General features: G+C 45.8%; 1 long non-coding RNA gene across 1 annotated transcript; it reads left to right on the forward strand.

The window, feature by feature from the left end:
- The first annotated feature begins 7,414 nt into the window (after positions 1–7,414).
- LOC146890165 (uncharacterized) lies at positions 7,415–16,862 on the forward strand. The gene is made up of 3 exons (XR_014998939.2): positions 7,415–7,543; positions 8,327–8,450; positions 15,824–16,862. It is a non-coding gene; the product is annotated as an uncharacterized LOC146890165 (long non-coding RNA).
- Positions 16,863–22,341: the final 5,479 nt, after the last annotated feature.

The raw sequence follows: 22,341 nt of genomic DNA on the forward strand, positions 1-22,341 counted from the left end.
ACTCCACCCACAGTCCTCAGACCTGTTTCTCACACTCATTTGCCTGTACATATGCATACATGTACATGTATGTACATGCATGAATGATACCTGTCAGTCACTGTGTAGTCCCATGAGCGTCACAACTCTCAGGTCTCAGTGTTCATGTCATACACTTCCTCTGTCTAGAATAATCTGGGCCCATCTTGTCCACTCAACTGGTCCCCACTTTCCTATCATGTACCACTACATGGACCCATGGGAGGCTTTCTCTTTCACTCTTCAATACCGAGGTTGTCTTTTGGGAATAACACAAGGACCACCCGGCCTGGGCCTGATCTGAATTTCTAATACTAGGCAAGTAGTACAAGCGAGCAGAGGCTTCATCTGCTAGTGTCCATTCATCCGAGCTCAGAGTATTCGTTATACCTTGACTAGCTCTTTGCTCATACCAGGAAAAATGGATGGGTATTGAACAAATTTCGTAAAAACAGATTTTATTTCATGCTTGAAAGGAGGACATCAAACAGCCACTTTGTATCATGGAGTAGATGTAGATCCTGAGCCCTGTGTGATGGCTAGTTTTGGTTATCGGCCTAGCTTCATTTCTGGTCCTTTGACAATGATCCCTGACCAGAACTCAGAGGATCGGCACATGGGGCTTCAGGGCGAGTGTGATGGCAATTCTTGTTTGCCAACTTGACATCTGGAATTAACTAAAACCCCTAAAGAGCTGAGCACACCTGTGAGGGATTTTTTTTCGCTTAATTAAATCATTTGAAGAAGGAAGACCTACTTATTGTTTTATTAATAATAATTAAATTTATTCACTTATCTTACGTCCCGACTGAAGTGTCCCCTCACTCTTCTCCTTCCATCGCCTTCTCCCATCTCCTCTCTGCCATCCCCTCCAAATCTGTCCTTCCCCTCTTTCTGTTCAGAAAGGGGCAGGCCTCTCATGGGTGCCAACAAAGCATGGCATATCAAGTTGAGTTAAGACTAAGCTTCTCTCCTCATCTTAAGGCTTGGTAAAGCATCCCAGTAGAAGAAATAGGTTCCCAAAACCAACCAAAACTTCAGGGACAGCCCCCTGAGCCCACTGCTAGGAGTTCCTCAAATAGACCAATTATCTCACTAATTGGCTTTCAAAGGTTAGAATTTGGCTCGTGCTCCTGGTGTTCTATTGGTTCTTGGTCCACCGTGATGTGAAGACTCTCTTCCACACAGTCCCACTACCATGGACGCCACCATGTTTTACCCAGTCATAATGAACTGAAACCCTCTGATACTAGGATCCCAAATAAATCTTCGCTTCCAGAAGTTATTTCTGTGAGGTACTTTGTCACAAAAATTCGAAAGTCGCTGATACATGGAGGGACCAATTTGTGTGTGGGAAGATGGCCACCACCCTTGCTTGATGACTCCCCTCAAAAGCTCTGATTTTCATCAATAAATTACAAAACAGCATTGTTGTTTGGGTATGTGGTAATAATCACTATACGTCAGCCATTGTGATGTGAAGAATGTTCAGTCTTTGCCACTCACTGTCTAGATAGTTGAGAAGAAAAGATGCGTCATAAAAATGTCAGCCAGTGATTTGCTCCTGGACCATGTACCAGAAAGTGGATACCTGGAAGACCATAAGCTGGCTTGGAAGTCGGAGGAGAGATTACACAGAGATTTAGTGTACCCTCAAGGATGAGTGAAGATTAGAATGGCAGGATGATGGCCACGTTCTTGGTGTGAATGACAGCAAATGCTCAGATGAAGAAACGTGGTCAGAAATAACCCCGTGAGGAATCCGAAGCAGGAGGGGAAATTGGAATAAGAGCATCGCTGACCATTTCTATCTTCGCATGCCAGCCTAAAGTTAGGAGTTTGAGCAAGTGGGGTAGCCAGTGAGGAAGAGAGACTAGCAGAGGGAACGTAACAGTCTGGCCCAGGATTTTGCTTCTTGAAGTGACATCCATGGACTCGCAGTCTCTCTAAGACCTGAGAGCATGCTGCATTGTGGAATCAGAGCCCAGGGCCCATGCTGTTGTCTGGGGCCTGATGTTTATGGTGGTTTTAGAAGTATTGTTACAGAGGGAATAGCAACATGAACGAAGAAGTAAGACAAGATTAAGCTGAGTGTGGTGGTGTCTGCCTGTCATCTCGGGAGGCTGAAGCAGGAAGGCCCATGTGTTAAAGGCTTGGTCTATAGCCCCTGCTGCTACAGAGAGGGTGGAATTTTGAGGAGTTGGAGCCTAGTCGAACGTTTTTGGAACTGTGCCTTCTAAGGGGTCATGGAATTTCTTACCTTTTCCTCTTCCTCATAACAGTCTGGCCATGAAGTGAAAAAATCCTCCTCTAGCGTACACATCAAACATGAGTTTATCCCTAAAGGTTCAAAGCGACAGGACCAATTAGTGACGGACTTAAACCTAGAACGCAAACCTTTCCTCTTCTTAAGTTAGCTGGGGGTGGGGGGCATGTTACAACAATGGAAAGCTGAGTAAGGGATTGTCATCCAGCTAAGCCACGCGTGGGGTATACACCCCACGGAAGCTGTGGGAGGCACAGAGTTTCTTGTGTTTACAGACAAACACTAGGGGAGTCGGGAATGTTACACACCCAGGGTTGTCTCCTGAAGGGGAGAGATGCATAATCCATTTTCCACCCAGAAGGTTGGGGGCGGACATGGTTAATAGCGTACGTGGCCTTTAATTCCCTTTTAATTCCCTTTCTGTGTGGCCCAGACTACACTGGGGCCCTCCCACGGGTCCTTATCGGGAACTTGTTTTTCTCTGTCAATCTGGAGAGCCATTATGGAAGATGTTCTATGACTTCTGGTGACCTTTGCTCTACCTGTGTTGCTGACACATGCCTCTCCGGATCCTCCCCCAAGACCTTTCTCATGAGGTGGTTTTCCTCAGCCAATCTGTAGAACCCATCTTTATGGAAGATGTCACGTGTACTTTCCAAAGTGTTTTGATGAAGCCTTGTCTTAAGCTTCGTGGTGCACATAGGAATGGGTTAATGATCTCTAGGAAATTTTTTCACCAAATTGTGCAGGCCTTAAATACACGCTAAGCTATTCAGGATCAGACTTCCGAAGTTTGATCCAACTCCAGCTACTGAGTCATCTTGAACAATTCTTCCTGTGAATTGTTACTCTGATGGTCATGGTGTTTGCAGGGACACTCTTTCCTTCAAGAAACTATGAGAAAATAGACGTTTGTTGTTTAAATCACTAGATTTGAGGAGATGTTTGTTATGCAACTATAGATGACTACTATCCTATGGCTTTGTTTGTTTTTCATTATAGAAATAATTTCTCTCTTGTTATTAACACTCAGATATACATTCCTGAACCTCAGTATCAGTTCATGGTTACTGCTCTAGGGATTTATGTATACATTTTCAGAGTCCCTAATATTGATTGTAGACCCATTATGTATCAGAGTGTGACCTGAAGATAGAGACTTTGCTTAGTCATTTCTTTACCTCAAGATCTAGGGCAAAGCTTATCCCACAATATTCAGATATTATTTATTTACTTTTTTGTGTCTCTCTGTGTGTATGGGTACATGTCTCTGTCTCTCTCTCTCTCTTTCTCTGTATGTATGTGCGTGCATGTACGTATGAGTACAGATGTGTGTGCACATGTATGTGGCACCACAGGACAACCTCAGGTGTCAGTCTTAGGTGCTGGTCACCATTTGTCTAGTAAGTTCTCTCACTTGTCAGGGCCTGGGCAGATAGCATAGGCCAGGTGGCAGGTGACCTCAGAAATCCTGCTGCCTCTGCCTTCCCAGACCTGGGATCAGAGGCGCTATTCCTAGATTTTGCTTGTTGTTATTCTGAGGATTGAACTTGGGTGCGTCCTTAAGTTTGCAAAAAAGTATTTGGCTGGTTGAGCTACTTCTCCAGCCTGTGTGTATTAGTCAGGCATCTCTAGAGTAACAGAACTTAGAGAGGGAATCTCTGTATACAGAGAAAAATCCACTAGAAAGACTTATAGGCTGTGGTCCACTTAATCCAACAATGGTTGGCTATGAATGGAAGGTCTGAGAATTCAATAATTTCCCAGTTCATGAGGCTAAATATCTCAGTTGGTTTTCAGTATACCCTGAAACCCTGAAGAAGTCGGCTCTAAGACCAGAGAAGAAACGTACTTGTTAGAAGGTGAGAGCAAGCAGGCAAAGAGCAAAATCTTCGTTCTTTCATGTCCTGTATAGGCTTCCGGCAGAAGGCATGGCCCAGATTAGATCTGGATTAAAGGTGTATGTTCTTAACTCAAAGACTGAAGTTAGAAGTGGATCTTCCTACCTCAAATTAAGCAGGAATTCCTCACAGACCCTCTATTTTGGTGTTTTAGTTCATTCCAAATGTAGTCAAGATGGCAACCAAGAATAGCCGCCATACCATTCTATCCTGATTTTAAAGGTTCCAGGAAAATCAATGAAACTGGAATCATGTTTTTCACCCACATTCTCTGACTGTCATCTCTGAACCCCAGGACTTTCACGGTGGGTAAATGGCCCATTTCAATCTAAAAGGGCAATATTGCCCATGCCCTGAAACATGCTCATTCACAGTAAGGAATAAACCTTTCAAAAACATTTTAGTTAATTAAAAGATTTAGCCCCAAGTGACTTCGTTATTTTTCCCTGACTCTTGGTTGCAGGGCCCAGTTCCTCAACGATAACCCATGAGAAGTCAGTGACAAGTTATTTTGGTCTCACTAAGTAATGATCATGGGGCAACTGGTGTTCTTTTCTGACTTAATAAAAACCATTTGTTGCAAAACCACAGGGCCCTGCAGATAAAGCTATTGGCAAGAAGTAGTATGGCTTAAATACCAGAAAACAGCCCATATCCAAACAGGTGTGCGATTGAGCAGGATAAATAACCCACTCAGTATGCAGCTCAACCCAGCAACATTGTCTAAGAAACTATTCTCCTAGTCTGAAAAATATCAGACCCCAAACCAGCCCTCCAGTGTCCTTTTCAGATGCCACAGCTGGAAAAACAGATCTTGTCAGGCAGTCCCCAGTAAGAGTTGTTTTAATTTTTTTTTTTTTGAATGGCCAGATAAACAAAACCTCGGGAGGGGAATGATTATGGTTCTACGAATGTGGCCTTGGGCACAAATCTTGTGAAAGACTTTTTAGAACCGTCCAGAACTTTCAACCTTTAAGAACTATGCCTGCTTCTTTGAATTAGCCATGGCCACTTCATGTTGTGCTGGGATGTTTTCCAAAAGAGGGATTTTTTTTTTTTTTTTTTTTTTTGGTGGTGGTGTTGGTATGGTGAGATGGTTTTCTTAACCACCTGCGTCTTGGACTAAAAAGCCTAAGGGAAAGCCTTTGTTTCCATTGGGACCCATGAAGTGCACAGGGAACACAGCTCAGAGTTGCCAGAGATCACTCTCTCTCTTTTTAAATTTTTATTTGTTTCTGGCCAGGAACAAAGGTAGGATGCACTAGAGTGTCTGGAAGTACACGAGTTAAATATTTCTCACTAGCCTGTTTTGGTCTTCAGCACTGTTTGTTCTGTGCCAACCTGTGTCTAGGAAGCAAAAAAAGTCAAGAACAGCATTCACATGCCCCAGCCTCCACATGGCCCAGCCTCCGCAGGGCCCAGCATCCACATGGCCCAAAGCCTCTGGAAATAGCTGATGCCCAACATGCCTTTGTGGCAAAGAGATACTGTGTGTGCTGCAGTGGAGTGGGTGGTTCGAATTCTGGCTTCTCTGTTGGTGAGAACGGCAGTCACCACTGCCAAGCCTGCCTCTCACCTTTCACATGACTTTGTATGTACAGTGCCTATGAGGATTAAATGAGTGCACACACCGGGCATGTACAGTCACAGGACAATGACATCTGGTAAAATATATACATATGACATCATTACTATATAGCCCAGGCTGGCTCTGAACTTATAATCCTCTTGCCTCAGCTTTGAGAGAACTGGAATTATAGGCATGAAATACCCTGCCTGACTAAATCTTAGGGCAATTCTGCTGTACATCTGCTCTTGACCACCATCAAGAGCAAGGGCTCAGTCAGCTGTGGCTTCTCTTAATTGTGGCTGCTCTCGTTGGAATTTGCCCTTCGAGCAAGGGGGTGAACATCGCCCCTCGACATGCTTCCTTAGATTTCCCTGCCTCCCTTTCATTTCTTCCTTGCTTACTTTTATTTATTTAGCTATTTTTGTAACTCCCCATGTAACCCTAGCTGACCTAGAACTCACAGGATCTGTCTACCTCTGCCTTCCAAGTTCTCGGATTCAAAGCGTGCACCAGCACACCCAGTCCCTAGTTACAGTCTTTAATCTATGGTGCGAAGAATGGAACCACACCAGGAGAGAAAGTCAGAGCAAGGAGGTCATTTGTCAAAGTTGCTAAGAAGGTGGATTCTGGACTCAGTCCTGTTGTCCTCCTGGCCAAGTGACCCTTTCCAATTTGATTTCCCTTGTCTATGGGAAGGGCACAAGGAAAACAGTCGTAGGGCTACTGCAGGGGGCACCTGAGCCGGTCTGCTTCCCATGCTTCCTCTATGAGTCTGTTCAGTTCCAGAGACCTCACCGGCTGCCTCCTTCAGATGAACTCTGCCCTCTACTCACTTATAAGAGCCATCAATACCCACTTCATAGCCAGGATTCAGCGGACTCTGCTTTAGTTCTGTGGACAAACATTTTGACTTCCAAATTCAGTGTTTCAGAAGGTACAAGCCCATTCTACCTGCATCTAGAAAGCTTCTAGACTTCCTCTTAGAAACTGCATTTCCTCTAAGAAATGAAGGTGTGTGTGCGTGTGGGGGGTGAGTCTCTTGATGTGAATAATAACAAAGAAAGGTCGCTACCCCCTCTTCTTCCCCCTCCCTCAACAAGTATTATAAATAGGCTTCCTTCTTATCTGATCCTCCCCTAAATGTTTTTCATTTGAAAACCGAAGTTAATTTTAGATAATTGTCACAGATAATCTCAAAGGCGTGTGTAGCACGGGCTCTGGTTCTAAGTTCTAAGAATCTAAGAACAGCATGATTTGTCTAGAGGACCTTGTTTGGGCCCCAGTGCCTCTGACTTGCCACCCTTATCAGAGCACAGCTTTTATCGGAAGCCAGGTTCCCCTGGCTAGAAGCAGAGCCCTGTGGCCCCGTCTGTAAAGGGCTCCTCTGGTCTCCCTCAGCTTCCACGTGGCCTTTGAAGGCTAGGGACAGGCTCCAGGAAGCTCCCAGCAAGATGGAGTTAAATAGGGGGCCCCCAACATTGCCTGCAGGGTCAATTCTGCAAGGATGAAGTGACCTCTACCCCCTGAGTCTCCCTGGGTCCCTCCTAGAGATCCTGTAAAGATAACAGAAGTCATAAATGTTATGCAAAGGCTGCCTTGAGACCTTTCTAAATAGCCGGCTGTTTTCAGAGCCTGAACGGCATTTGGCCTGGCCTGAGTTAAGAGGTAAAGAACCCACTTGCAAGCTTGAGTGGAAAAATATTCTTGAAGGGTTTTTTTTTCTTTCTTTTTTTTCTGCTAACAAGGTATGAAGAGGATTCAAATTCCAGTAAGAGAAGGGTAAAGTGGGTGAGTTCATTGAATACAGTCATCTCCCCTCCACCCCTTAGCTTTTCCATGAAGTGCCATAAAAAGCCACTGTACTAACAAACATTTTGGGAAAGGAACAGGCTTCAGGCCAAGAAGCCACAAGTTTAAGTGGAGGTGGGGGCAGGGGCGGTGGAATCTGAGCCCTGAAGCACAGCTTCCTGAGCAGAATCATTCCTCAAGTATAATTTGGGTTTCGCAGTAGCCACCAACCAACAGCAGACCTCTGGTTGTCCTGGGTTCCCCAGGACAAGGATATACAGCCGCGGGAGAAGGCCATGTATTTGACAGTGCTCCACGTACCTATGCATGACTCAGAAATCATAATAAAAGCCTGAAGAGAGAGCTGGGTGGATAAATAACCTGAGCTCCAGGTCCAGAATACTTGGGAAAAGCCAGACACAATGGCTCTTGCCTGTAATGTCAGTGTAAGGCCATGAGGACAGAACTGTGAGAATCTTGGGGTTCACTGTTTTTGTAGTCTAGTTGGAAGGGCAAGCTCCAGGTTCCACAAGAGAATCTCTCAGAAACTAAGGTGGGCAGGAATCAACGGGGACACTCAACATCAACCCTTGACCTCCACGCTGCCTCACAGGCAAGCACATCTACATTCACCACACACACACATGCACACACACATGCACACACACGCACACAGGCACACACAGTGACAGAACTTCTCCTCAGACGAGACTCTTCTTACAAAGCACCCAAAGAGAAAAGCCTTCCATAGTGACAACCAAATTCAATCTTTTCCTCTCAAAGGTCTGCCAACATTTGCTTATTTTCATCTTATTTTTGTGAAACAAAGAAATGGCGTGGAAAGACGAAGACAGAAAGTGGCTGGGCCACAGCCATGGCAGAGGGGAAGCTGAAGCACAGTCCACACGTAAGTTACCCCAAGGTCCTCCTAACAAAGTCAGTATGAGCGGGCTTCAGAATAGAAAGCTAGAACGGAGCAGAGGCTCCAGAGTCAGAAATACGCACGCATGAAGACTTCAAATATGATTAAGATGACTCAAAACTTATCGAAGATGGTTCACGTATTTACTAGACAACATAGAGGAGCTGGCGTTGACTGTATAGAGCCACGGCATCTATACGTGAGTGATTAATCCAGGAGGAAATACTATAAGATTAGCAGAAGGAAATTAGCACAGTTTTTGTGACTGAGAGACAAACTTTCTACAGGAGAGCTAATATCACAGCCCCAGAGGAAAAACAAAAGGTAGACTTAATACCCAAATTGAGGACTTCTTTTTAAAGAAAGACATCAAAGATGAAGCTAATCAAAAGATGTTAGAATAGAATATTTACAGTTTTCAGAACACAGAACTACTTGAAGGTAAGTTAACTTGATGGGAAACCTGCAAGTTAACGACCAGAAAGGGATCATCAAAATCCAACACGCATAAGAGAAAGGGCTGTAAAAGGTAACTCAGGGAGATGGAGAGCCAGCACTGTCATGTAATGCAAAGAGGCATTTCAACACATCAAGTCTTCAGAGAGATGCCAGGCTCAGTCTGGGAGCAACAGCTTTAGAGCCATTGGATGGGCCACCACGAGAAAGGCGAGCGCAACAAACGCAAACCCGAGCTACTGCGGGAGCACAGGTGTTACAGTGAATATGACCGGCACTGTGCAGCACTAACAGATGAGGCCTCTAAGAGGTGATTTGTTCATGTGGGCTCTGCCTTCATGAAGAGGTCAGTACTATTATCAAGGGAATGGGATGGTTACTGAAGATATGTATCATCTATCTATCTATCTATCTTTCTATCTATCTATCTATCTATCTATCTATCTATCTATCTATCATCTATCTATCTGTGTGTGTTTGTCTGTTTGACTTTAGTTCACTCTCCACAGCTCTTTCATATTTATCTCTTTCTGTGCACGACCAGCTTTCTGCCATGTTCTGCCATGGCAAGAGGACCCTTATCAGTTGTGGCCCTCAGAACTGTGAACTACATACACTTCCACTGTTCAGAATTTACACAGTCTACAGACACTGTTAAAGCAGGAAAGGAGAGAATGAGAGAACAGAATTGTCACATAAGCCTAACTCTAAAGAGTAAGCTGACCCAAAGTGAGCATTCCAGCCACTACCTCCACTTCTAGACTGTCTGCTGGCAATCCTTGCTCAGGTTCATGAGAATGGAACAGGGTATTATATGTCTGTGCCTGAGGTTACTGGACCAGCGAGGTGACCGGCTAGGGTGTTCTTGCAGAAATGAGAGGTTAATGAAGTCAAGAAGCTATTGGAATCCATCTCCTGGGGTTACCAGGCACAGGAAGTTGGGATCTTAAAGCAGCAATGCTGGGTGCACACAATAAGGAAAGCAACCAGGCCGACTCAGTGCCATGAAACTCTGAACACAGCACTGTTCTAAACAATATGTTAGCCGCCTTCACCTGGTACCTGTGAAATAAAACAGCCAACTCAGAAGATTCTAGATTGTAACAAGGACGTTGAATCGAAAACTGTTCAAAAAATGTTTATAAGCACTCTGTTGGTCAGTTCCTTTTGTCTTCAGTAACTTTTTCAAATGGTGGATAATTCTTCAAGGAATGCAATGACCATTAGAGTCTTTTTCGTTGTCAATTTACCTGTCCTGATATCACAGGAATGGGATGTGGCCCAGCGTTTCTCCAAGCAGGTGCTAACTGACCCCTTCTTTATTTGTATCACGTTGGGATTTATCAACATTGTTCGGACCTCTCACATAGGCCATGCTTCAATGCCAAAGAGAGAGTTCCTTAGAGAGATCTGTGATGGGCTTCATGAATTACAGTGAGTGTGTGGTTAGTGTCATCATCCCCTACCCAGGGTTTGGAATCTTCTAGGAGATGTGCCTCTGTGTACATCCTGGAGGGATTGTTTAAATTAGATTGGCTTCTGACCATCAGCTGGATCCCCAGTCTACCAGTGGTAGAACCATTCTAGGGTCTGGCATCTCAGATTGACCAGAAAACAGAAAGCTAGCTGAGCCGGCTCTGCCATTATTCTCCCTTCCTTGCAGCGGATGCAATGATGCATGCGTTCTGTTATTGCCAGAACTGCCTCACCGTGATAGGTAAACCCCAGACCAGTGCCCAATAAACCCTTTCCCCCTTCATTTTGCCTCTTGCCTTATCACAGGAACTGCTGAAGAAGTCAATTCGAACAGTAGCACCCTGTTCAGAACACAGGAGAGTTGTGGATGGAACAAGATTTTTTTTTTTCCTTTTCCTCTTACTGTGAAAATGTTTTAAGAGCCTCTATTACACTAATGCTCACCAGGCAATTGTCAAGGCCTGGGAGCTGTAAGAATAAGATGGAGTAAAGGACAACTGGTCTACCATCCTTCCTCTGGGAGATCTAGGACCCGAGGCTCCAGTCCTGAAGCAGGAAATGGGAGATTGGCTTCTTCTTGTAAGACACAGCCAAGTGTTCACATTGTATTGGCGATTAGGGGTCCCAGAGTGGGACTGGGAGCTGTGTTCATAAGAACGGGAGAGAATTCAACTGTTTCTGAAGGAGATCCAGTATCTGGAAATCTCCCAAGGTGCAGTAATTCATCTGAGCTAACCTGATGAACTGTTTTTTACATGTTTGGAGGAAGATAGTCAAACATTGACCAGCTTCCTAGAACTGAATCAGCTGGGCAAAGGTAGAGTTTTATGAGGCCTCGGCAGTACACCCACGGAGCTGGTCAGAGAGTACAGCTCCGCTTCATCTAGAAGAGCAAGGGAAACAGGCACGAGCCCCCATGAGGAGTCTATGCAGACAAGGCACATGTTTTCCAGTGCCTGGGAATTGTGTATTTCAAGATGAAATGTGGATGAATGTCCTCTCCTCGATGGACTGGCTGTCTGCTCTGTGCCTGTGATCGGCAGGAATTTTATATGGCTTATCTCATATCCTCTTCCCATATTTTTCCAAGGAAAAGACTGACACGGGTGGGAGGTTTGGGAAGTTTTCCAGGTTGCTTGACTTTTACAAAGCAGATCTAGATTTGAACTCAAATAGCTGCTTCAAAAGCTGAGACTTTCTTCTACCAAGATTGCAATGGCCGGAGCCCGGCTTTCAGTGCCAGAGTAGAGAGGCTCCCGTAACGTTAGGAATGAGAAGCCAGTTGTCTTCTCGCCATCCATTTTCTAGACAGAAAATGAGTTGTGTGCTGAACTGGAGTGGGGCAGACATAAGGACAAGGATGACAATGATGAGGGTGAACTTGAACTTCCTGCATGAGCCAGTCTGAGGAACTAGAATTGCGACCCGCCCCTCTCTGTTCGGGGAAACTAAGTCCTAACATTAATTCAAACAACTGGTATTCTTGGAGGAGACCCTGTTTGACTTTCAAATCTATGTGTTTGAAACACTTGTCCAAAACTGCCTTCCGGACATAGAGTGGTACACAGTGGTGAAACCAGGGACAGGCACGGTGATGGCATCATGGGGTGGTAGCCACGGTAACGTTGCTTTGCTCTTGGTAAAGTTGAAGGTAGTGGTAGTGATGTTGCTGGTGGCAGGATGGTGAACACGATCATGGTAGAATGTGAAGATGTATGTGGTTGTGGTAGTGGAGCAGGTGGTGGCGGCAATAATGGCAGTTGTGGTGTCGGTAGTGCTGGCCGTGGTGCCTGGAACGGTGGTCACAGTCATGGTGGTGATGGTGTGGCAGCAGGGTTTGATGGTAGCATTGTTGTTGAGGGTACGGTGATGGTAGTGCTGTCGCCGGTAATGGTGATGGCAGTGCTGATGCCGGTTGTGCTGGCAAGGGAGACGTTGGTGCTGGTGCTGATAATGGTGGGAATGGTGAGAGGGGTTGTGGTGTCGGTGATAGTGAGGGTGATGGTAGCTGTGTTGGAGTTGATGGTAGTGGTGGTGGTGGGGGGCGGTGGCAGTGGTGGTGACATAGGAAGTGGTGGTAATAGTGATGATAATGATATTGACAGTTGTGATACCGGTGGCGATGGTGATACTGGTGGTATTGGTAGTGGTGGCGATGGTAATGATGGTACTGGTGTTCACGACGCTATGGTCATGATGCTAGAGGGACTGATGGTGAGGGTGATGATGGCGGTGGCGATGACAGCGGTGTAGTGATGTAGTGATTATAGAAGCAGTCCTGAGCCCATTAATGCTGGATGTTATTTCACCATCTCGGTCAAGACTGATTTTGGAAGTCTTGAAAAAGGAGTCTGTTGTTCATGCGGTGCCTGTAAGGGCTGCCTGCCTTTCTTCTGCAGAGTCCAGAAGGGAGGAGTTGCCCTTTCCTCCCTCTCCTTCTCTTCACGTTTATGCCGCTGACAAGCTCTGTGGGTGTCCAGAGCCAGTAGAAGAGAGACAGATCGCGTGACCGCTCCTCTGAAGGTGGCCTTTGGCCACTCTGTACTGAAAACACATGACCCCCCGCCTCACCCCTGCCACATTAGCCTGGTGACTGGGCCCTGCCAGAGCCCAGCCCAGTCCAAAGGGATTTGGGATTCATGTCCCAAACAAGGCACTGATTAGCTGGTAATCAGGGAGTGATTAGCAGGCCAGGTCACCTGCGGTTCAGTGCTCATTGTTCCCTGCAAAGTCCAGGGATGTTTGCCACAAGGCCCCCTGGCCAATCTCCACGTCTGAGGATCCTCAGGCCTGTGGTTCTGCTGGGGAGACTAGGATTGGGCCAACTCCTCAGCTTCCCTGAACTTGCCCTCTGACCACTCACATGCAAAGGACAGGGAGAAGAATGCCGCTCTCGGTAACCAGAGAGACAGGGGCCAGGCTCTGCAGAGACAGCGCAAAGCAGGCTGCTCATCAGCAAAACCACCCTGTGCAAGCTGTCTGCAGCGTGAGCTGCAGAACCCAGGAAACCTGGGTCTGGACTTAACTACAGTCTCAGACGGTGACCTTGGACAAGATGTGTAACCTCTGAGCCTTGGTGCTCTTGTTTCTAGAAGATGTCAATATCAATGCTTGCTGTTGTTGGACATTTATGTTTTAGGGAATGAACTGCAGAGCAGTCTATACCGTCTCTGGAATAGAGGAAGGGAACAGTAAGAGTCATCATGTATGGTTCTAATCCTTGAAGGACAATTACGTGAAAACACACTTATCTTAAATGTTGGTTCACACACACACACACACACACACACACACAGAGAGAGAGAGGGGGGGTATATTATGGACGCAATGTGACTGACTGTTTAAAGTTCCTGCCTGGACTATGACTCAGAATCGTAAGCTGAAATAAAAGCTATTCTCTCCCAAACTGTTTTTCACCAGGGTATTTTATTGCAACAGAAATAAAGCACTGTTTAGTTGTGACAGTTAAATACTATGTCAGTTGCTGATTCCTGATAAGAGCAACTTGGGAGGAAGGACTTGTTCTTGCTGCTTGAGTCCAGCAGAGAATGGGAGGTGTGGTCCACAATGGCAGGGGCATGAGGCTGTCCCTGTTCACATGGAAACCTCCCGGAAAGCAGAATTAGCAGTGTTGGAATAAGGGGTAGGTATTGCATGGCCCATCCCTAGAGACCTGCATCCTCCAGCCAGGCTTTACCTCCCCAGGGCTTCACAACCATCCAGACAGTGATGACGGCCAAAGCTGGAGACTGAGCACCCAAAGATGGAGCCTGTGGGGTCCGCTTCTGCTTCAGACAATAACCAGTGTCCCAGGCTGTGCTATCCACGCACCTCAGATCACAAGGCGGCACCACTAAAGGCGCAAATCTAATTACTTTTGGTGTGAGATTCTGCTTTCCCACAAATTTCACGCTGTTTCTTGGGCTTTCGGTGCATCCTGGTGATGATAATGTGTGTACGTTTAAATGCAAATACAGACGATGCATCCGGACCATTTTGAAGATGGAGACTGCATTTCTCCCCCTTTCCTAAACAAGTAGGAATTCTCAAAAATCCAATAATGAACATGGAAAGAAAACATTGAAAAATACAATAAACTTATTGAAAATGGAAATTTATTGAAATGTAAGGATTTTCCTTCTTTTAAGTCCTGTCACAAGGCCAGGTTTTCCGGAACATTCCTTGTCCTGTGTGCCTGAAGCCCCGGTTTTCTCCCGCAAGCACACTGTGCCTAACCACAGCAGAATTCCTTTATGCAAGCTCAGTTTGGAGATTTTAGCTCTTTGAGGAGCAGGTGGGCCCCAGCTCAGATATAGTCGCTGGCCGGAGTTCAGAACACAGAGGCTCACACACAACTGCCCAGGTGCAAGACGGACAGTTATTAACTTGGAGGAGGCTGGAGAGCTACGAAGCCAAGTTCTGGCTCCATGTGGAGAGGGTGTTTTAGCTAGTGGAGAGTGGAGGGGTTTTCTGGATTAGAAAAGAGATTTTAAAAAATGGGGTAGGCCACAGGGAGGACCCCCAAAGTGTGTAAAGATGCACCAGTATCTGATACTTTTCCTATGTGGGGTCCCCTCAAGAAAGACTTGTGTGTCTGAAGCCTAGATTGCTCCTGCGAGATTGGTTGAAGTCCTAATACACACACAGAAATAGTGTGTGAGTCTCATCTGCATTTTGGCCTTGCCATTTAGTAGGGAAGCGGCCCAGTTCAACAGCTGTGGCTCCATTTTCTTCTATGGAAATGGGATGATCTTTTCAGAATTATTAAGAAATAGGTCAGAGACAAAGCAGGTTGTTGATGCCAATTAATAGTAATTTTGCATTTGTAACCAGGGTTTAGCCTTCTCTTCATCCTAATGCACACTCTTTGTCTGCCCACAAGAGTGCTCCCACTTTATGGAGGTCCCTGGTCCTACCCGCTGCCATCTCCACATTCCTATACAGACAAGTCAATGGCTACGGAGAAACAGACATGAACTTTAACTGACAGTTAGAGGGAGAGTGATGGTTAATCTTGATAGTCAACCTGTATCCATTAAGAAGCACTCAAGGCTTTGGTGAGATACACTTTGGATAGGATTAATTGGGGGGAATGACTCATTTAGAATTTACTCCTGAATCTCATGGGTTTAGATCGCCGAGTAAGAGAGAGAGAGAGAGAGAGAGAGAGAGAGAGAGAGAGAGAGAGAGAGATTATATATGTTATCCCAGCACTCAGGAGGCAGAGTAGGAAGATCACTACAACTTTTAAGCCATGCTAAGCTACATAGTGCATTCCAGGACAGTTAGGGCTCAATAGCAAGAACCCCTGTTAGAAAACTGAAGTCAAACCAAACAGGGATGCTCACCCTGGGAAGTATCACTTTAGGGTCCTACCACTGAAACCCAGGCTGTCATTCACTCTCTTGCATGCCCTTTTTCCCCAGGGTTCTGAATTCTATTCAGGAAGTAACTCATGAACAGGAAGATTTCATACGAAGACATCCTGCTCTATTGGTGATCTAACCAGGAACCTCACATAGAAACTTCCAGGAGATGATTTCTCAAGGTTCCATGGCACATCTCTACAGTGGGATCTAAACAAAGCTGGACAGTGACAGAGGATGTTGCTGTCCTCTATAGATGTCACCTCCTGGAAACCCACGGAAAGGTACAGAAGGACCAGTTAATGCCAAGGGATAGACAGAACATTCTAGAAATCCTGCCAATCTATGACCTGCGTGAAACTTTTCAGACAACCCACCCTGACAGAACCCTTCTCCCCTGGAGCTCACACACAGCTTAATTTTAGCATCTGGCATTCATAAACTCATATTAACTGTTTATAGACCTGACTCACTCTTGAGTTGATTGCCGGGTTCTTGAGGGCAGCAAGGAAACATGGAAGAGTGGATTGCATCCTGCACCTCCAAATCGTTATAAACAGTAGAGGAAGAATCCATGCAATGTCCTTGGGACGCTAGGCACTCACAGGCAATGGTGAAAAATAAATGTGGGGACGTTGCTAGTCCTCTATTCTTCATGTTTCTATCCCCATGTGTCAAATATAGTCCAACAGGATCACTACCAAAAGGAAATACAGCGTTTCGTATACAAGTTTAATGGACTGTTTCCATACAGAATCTCATGAACACAACTTCTTCAACTTCACTCCTAACTGAATCCACTTAGACCACCAAGTCTGGCTTATTCTTCCAAGTATGTTATCATCTAAATATGTGGAATATTCCACACTATCAGTTTTTACCCTAAATGGCTTCTTTGACAGCCTATGAGACTGTTGGGAGCAGGTAGAAACATTAGGAGGTGGGATCTGGTGGTGGGAAGCTAGGTCACTAGAAGATATTTTGGGACTCTGAACTCTCCCTCTCCCTCTTTTCTTTGTGTCCAAAGTGATGTGAACCCTTTTTCTGCATCCTGTACTACCCCTCATCACAAGGCTGTGTCCCATCTCAGGCTCAGATCAAGGAATCCAGTTGCTCATGGGCAGAAACCTTTGTGAACGCGAAGCAAAATAGATCTTTCCTCTTTGGGAGCTGTTTGTCTTGGGTATTTTGTTACAGTGATGGAAATCTGATGAACATAAAAATGTAACATCTGTTAGAGAAAGCCATCTTCCTCATCCCTGGAGCAGAGTTATGAGATTAATAGGCTAGTGTGGGTAATATGGATGTTGCTATTCATATTTTTTAGAAAGACATTGAGGCACAAGAGAGCTGTGGTTCAAGCTTTCCCCTATGATCAGTTACCCCATGAATGACACAGGAAGATCAAATTAGGAATTATTTTTACATCCAGCAGTCTTTAGACCGACAGGGCTCATCTTGATAGCACTATGCTGATACTGATTAGAGGTGAAGAGTGGACATGACCTTGAGGGGAGAAAGAATGACTAGGGCATAAAATACCACTGGGTAGAGACTGTAACATAAACCCAGTCCAGGCAGCTTCGTTGTCTTGGGTCCTATGGGGATCAGGGGTGAGTTCAGAGATGTGTGGAAGCTGACTGGCCGCACAGGAGAGGCCACCCTTGGCGTTTCAACATTGGGTTTATCAACCACCAACCCTTGACGAATCAAAATACAAAGAACAAAATGCCAAGTTGTTTCTCACAATGCTCCTGGTCTCTAGCACCTCTGTTCCTGCCTTGAATCTGGACAGCAAATTTCTCCTCGGATTCCTCTGAGTGAGTCCTTTGGTGTGAATGGTGACCCTCAGTTCACATCACCTCCCACAGGTACTTTGTGAATAGGAGCCCTTTAGCAGAAGTGTCGTCTCTCAGTTATGTCCCTACAGGGATCAACGAGAAAGTACTGCTCGTCCTTCAAGGAGTGGCACCAAGTAATGACTGAGGTAACTCACGGCCAAGGGTTGCCAACTGCCACCCACTAGTAACCCAGACATGACTTCTGCAGGATACTTTTTCATGGCGAATGTTTCTGGGTACTACAGGCCTATCTCCTACCAAAATCCCACTTTGCCTCTATTAGTTAACTTTCTGCTAATTTGGAAGGGCACATCGAGTCATGTGATCACTCAGGAACTGCATGCACAAACACATTCTCTCTCTCCCTGTCTTTCTTTTACACACACACACACACACACACACACACACACACACACACAAATACTCCTGCACCTCAGGTGATGTCATAACAAAAGCCCCGTTGACTTTCCTAATATTTGGAAGACAATAGTACCATTCAATCACTGCCCTGAGTAATAATTATCTTCTTGGACACATGACCTCATAGTCCCAATCTATTAAGCACACAAAATCTGAAAATAAGTGGCCTTGGTGATTCGATTGAAATGGATACAGGGGAATTGAAACAAGATAAGCCTAAAGCAGGCTTTAGCACTGTAATCCCCAGAGGAGCAAGTGCTAAGAGGATGGGTGACGTGGGTTGCTCCGAGGAAGAAAAATGACCACAGGAAAGTAAAGTAATGGATGGCAGTGGCGTAGTCCTTGCTAGATGCATGACCTACTTCAGGCTGCAGCTGCTGATGGAAGAGCTAAGAAGTTTTGTGTGTGTGCAAGATGTGGTTAACAACTGACCAATGACCAAATTCAAGGTTAAAGTTTCCCGGTCTCCCTCTTCTTTCCTCTCTCTCTCTTTCAATATGTATGTATGTGTGAATGTATGTATGTATATGTATGTATGTATGTATGAATGTATGCATATATGTATGTATGTATTCTTTCATTTCTTTTCCTCTTTCTCTCCATATCTTTCTGCCCCTTTCTCCTTCTTCTTCTTCCTTTTCCTGCTTTTTCTCTCTCTCTTCTCCATTTTCTTCATTCCTCCATCTCTCCTGTTTCTTTCCCTTCTTTCTTCTCCTTTTCCTCTTCTCTCTTTTTACTTTCTTCTTTCCATCCTTCCTTTTCTCCCTCCTGTCCTGCTCCTGTTCCTCCCTCTGTTCTCCATCCTGTCCTCCCCTCTTCTCTCAGTGGGCACGACTGTGAGTAGGAGTCTTCGGAGAACTGTGGTGTCATCGTAAGAAGGGAAGGGACTGTGTCTGAACACACTCACCACCAGCCCTGCCTCCAAGTCTCACTGCTAGGATCCTCCACAGTCATTAGCATCCTTTGCCTCAGTCTGTTCCCCAGGGCTTCCAATGGAAACTCCTTCATCCTAAGGATAATCTTATTCAGATTTCTATACATTCAGGAGCCAGTTATAGCAAAGCAGGGCGTGTTTAAAACGTGTGACCTACAGGAAATCACTTATGTACTTTCTTCATGATACAGACCCAGAGTGAGGTATATGACAGCAGGGGTTCTAGTCATATCTCTAGTTCAGGGTCAGGTCCCCCTTTCTGGAATGTTCTTCATGGGGAAGAAAGGAGATACGTTACATCTCTGTTAACATGAATTCTACTCCGCAGTCCATGGCCCCCAAAGTCATTGTGCTGACCTCCCTAGGAAGAATCCGAAGTGGGCTCTCAGGCAGATCGAAGCCTTGGGCAGGCCCCCAGCAGCTCTATGGTGGGACTGCTGACCCAGTGTCTCCGTGCCCATCCTTTGCCCCACTTATGCCCCCCTACTCTGGCCCCCTGGAGATCCATGTTTAAAAATGCCTCAGAGCAGGAAACCAGGCTGATGGGTTAATCAATCAACCAACAAGTATTTATTGAGAGCACCTAATTTTTTACTTAGTAAATGCTGACCAGAGGAGATGATGGAGTGGCAGGTAATGCTGCACCTTTCAAAGTCAGATGGAGGACTGGACAGAGACTCGGGAGAGACCCGCCTTTGTTCAACAGATAGCTGCGGGGAACCCTTTGTGAACCGTGGGCTGTGCCGCTGTGCTGGGAGTGGAGGCTGATTGACATCCTGCCCCCTGGAGCTTCTACTTTCTCTCAGCTGGGACTTCTTCTAAATGCTTAAAATAAAAGCAGGAAATAGAAATTAGGCTGCTGATGGTGGTCAGGGTAGTGAAAATTTTAGAATTGCTTTAGAGTTTGGAGGCCTGGAGTGATATAATCAGGGGTATTTGGGGAATCCTTACACCGAGAGAGTTGGGTGTACAAGGTTGAATGGAGTGAGCCGTCCAGTACATCTCCTCCCAGAACCACATAAAGTGACCTTATATGGAGAGAGAACCTTTGCAGATTTGACTTGAGACAGGCTTGTCATGGTTCAGGGTGTGCCCTCAGTGGAGTGACTAGTTTACCTGTGACAAAACAGATGCTGACAGATGTATGAAGGACAAGGGAAGATGAAGGCAGAGCCTGGGGTGATGCTGCCACAAGCTAAGATCCCCTGAGGATCTCTGACCCCCTCCAAAACTGCCAGACATGTGAGGGGCAGATTGCTCCCTGGATTTTTCTGAGGCCTATTAACTTCACACTTGCAGATTCTGGAACTACAATGAAATCTATTAACTTCACACTTGCAGTTTCTGGAACTACAATGGAATAAAATTCACATTTAACTTTTTAAGTGTGTGTGTGAGAGAGAGGGAGAGAGAGACAGACAGAGAGAGACAGAGACAGAGACAGAGAGAGCGCTTTTCAGGTGCATATGTTGGCACTGACAAACATGTGTGTCTTTGGAGAACGCAGGGCCACCTGAGATACCATCCTTAGGAACACAATCTACGTCCTTTGAGGCAGTGTTGCTTGTTGATCTAGAGCTTGTATATATGTCAACTTGGCCCCAGTGAGCCTCCTGTATCTGCCAACCCCATCTTTTTAAATGGGTCCTGGAAATCGAGCCAAGATCTTCTTGTTTGCAAGGCACCCACTTAAATGACTGAGCTCCCCTTGCCCTCATCCTGCTTCAGATGTAAGCCTCCTACTTTTCTTTGCAGCAGTTGCAAACAATGCATATGCAGACTACAGCAGCTTGTGGAACCAAGGGCGTTTGGAAGTTGGGCGGCATGCAGATCTTGACCTAGGGGGATCAGGGCTCCACTGAGAAAAGTGATCTTTTGTTTGGTATAACTGTGAGCAGGGGCATGTCTCAAGGGCATAGCATCAGAGACAGGCTGTATCTTTCCAACTTAAACTCTGGTGAACTGGGCCCTGCTGTAAGGAAGGAAAAGCCCCGAGTCTTGTAGAGTTGACTCCGTTTTGTGGAACATGACAAATAGGCAAGAGAAAAAGTTCAATAGTTGTAGAAAGGACAATATTCAGTTCACCAGGTAGTTTTTGAAACTGGAGTGCTGCTCGTTCCCTCCCAAAGCCACAGTCCAATCAGGCACATGGCAAACATACAAGCATTAATCTAAGAGGAGACAGGCAAAGACAGAAGTGGACCAAAGAATGGGAACGGGAGAGATAAAAAAGTAACTAGCTATCTCTGGCTACATGTGGTTAGAGTGCTTCTCGGAAAGAATTGATAGGACATCATGGATATCATGTGATCATGGACACAGGAGAGAAAGAAAGCATCTGGAGCACCTTGTCCTGTGTCATCTCCTCCAACAGAGCTTACCAACCCTCCCTACTGCCTCCTGTTGTGCACAAAGCCCTGTGGAGACTTCTGGGTGAATGAATGAATGGATTAGTAAAATGACCCAGAAGTCAAGGCAGGAGAGCCCTTTGGTGGTGAAGACAGAAGGATTATGAAGGGCTAGAGAGAGGCTGCGGGAGACATGCAGAAGGCAGAACCGTGAGCATGCAGATGACTGGGAGGAAGGATAAGTCAAGAGACAGACAGGTTCTAGGACCAAGGAAGAGTGACCTTGGAGGGCCAAAGACAAGTGCTGAGAAGGTTCAAGGGGATTGGAGGAAACTTCTCAGAGCATGGTTAGCTGGTGATAGGTGAAAGGAAGACCAAACATAAAGGACATCTGAAGATGCTGGGGATGGTTGGATTGTGTAGTCTCAGGAGCTAGGGACAAATGGAAGAGCAGTGTCCATCACTATGACAACCGTGCATGTTCTTACCACCTGGAATCTATATTGACATGAAGTGATAGCTTTAAACAGAATAACTGGGTTCTTTTCAGGTAAAGGGGAGCAGAAGTAGATGCATAGATACCATCAGGAAGTGAATTGATAGGAAGGGATATAGCCTCCATTCTTATGGGGGTATTTCCTCTGTACTGCACACCCTACTAACGGCCCCAGATCCATTACTTCACAGAACGACTAAGCAATTTAGAAGGTTCTGGCATGATCTTTATCCTTGAGTTGACGATACTGAATGTCTAGAGAAGCACCTCCAAATTACGTCAGAGGACTGGAAAGACGGCCTGGGGTAAGATGCTCACTCTGCAAGCAGGAGGACCTGGGTTCAGATCTTTAGCACCCATGTAGATGGTCAGATGTTGTATGCAGGCCCAGTGCTGAGGGAATGGGGTGGAGACAGGGAGATTCAGGGGACTTCTTGGCCAGCCAGCCTAGCCAAATCAATGAGAGCTCCAGGTTCACTGAGAGACCCTGTTTCTCTCCCCCTGCCCCAGGTGAGGAGTAATCAGAGGAGAGACCTGAT

Source organism: Myodes glareolus, chromosome 22, assembly GCF_982192425.1.
Source record: "Myodes glareolus chromosome 22, mMyoGla1.1, whole genome shotgun sequence".
Taxonomy (NCBI): Eukaryota; Metazoa; Chordata; class Mammalia; order Rodentia; family Cricetidae; genus Myodes; species Myodes glareolus.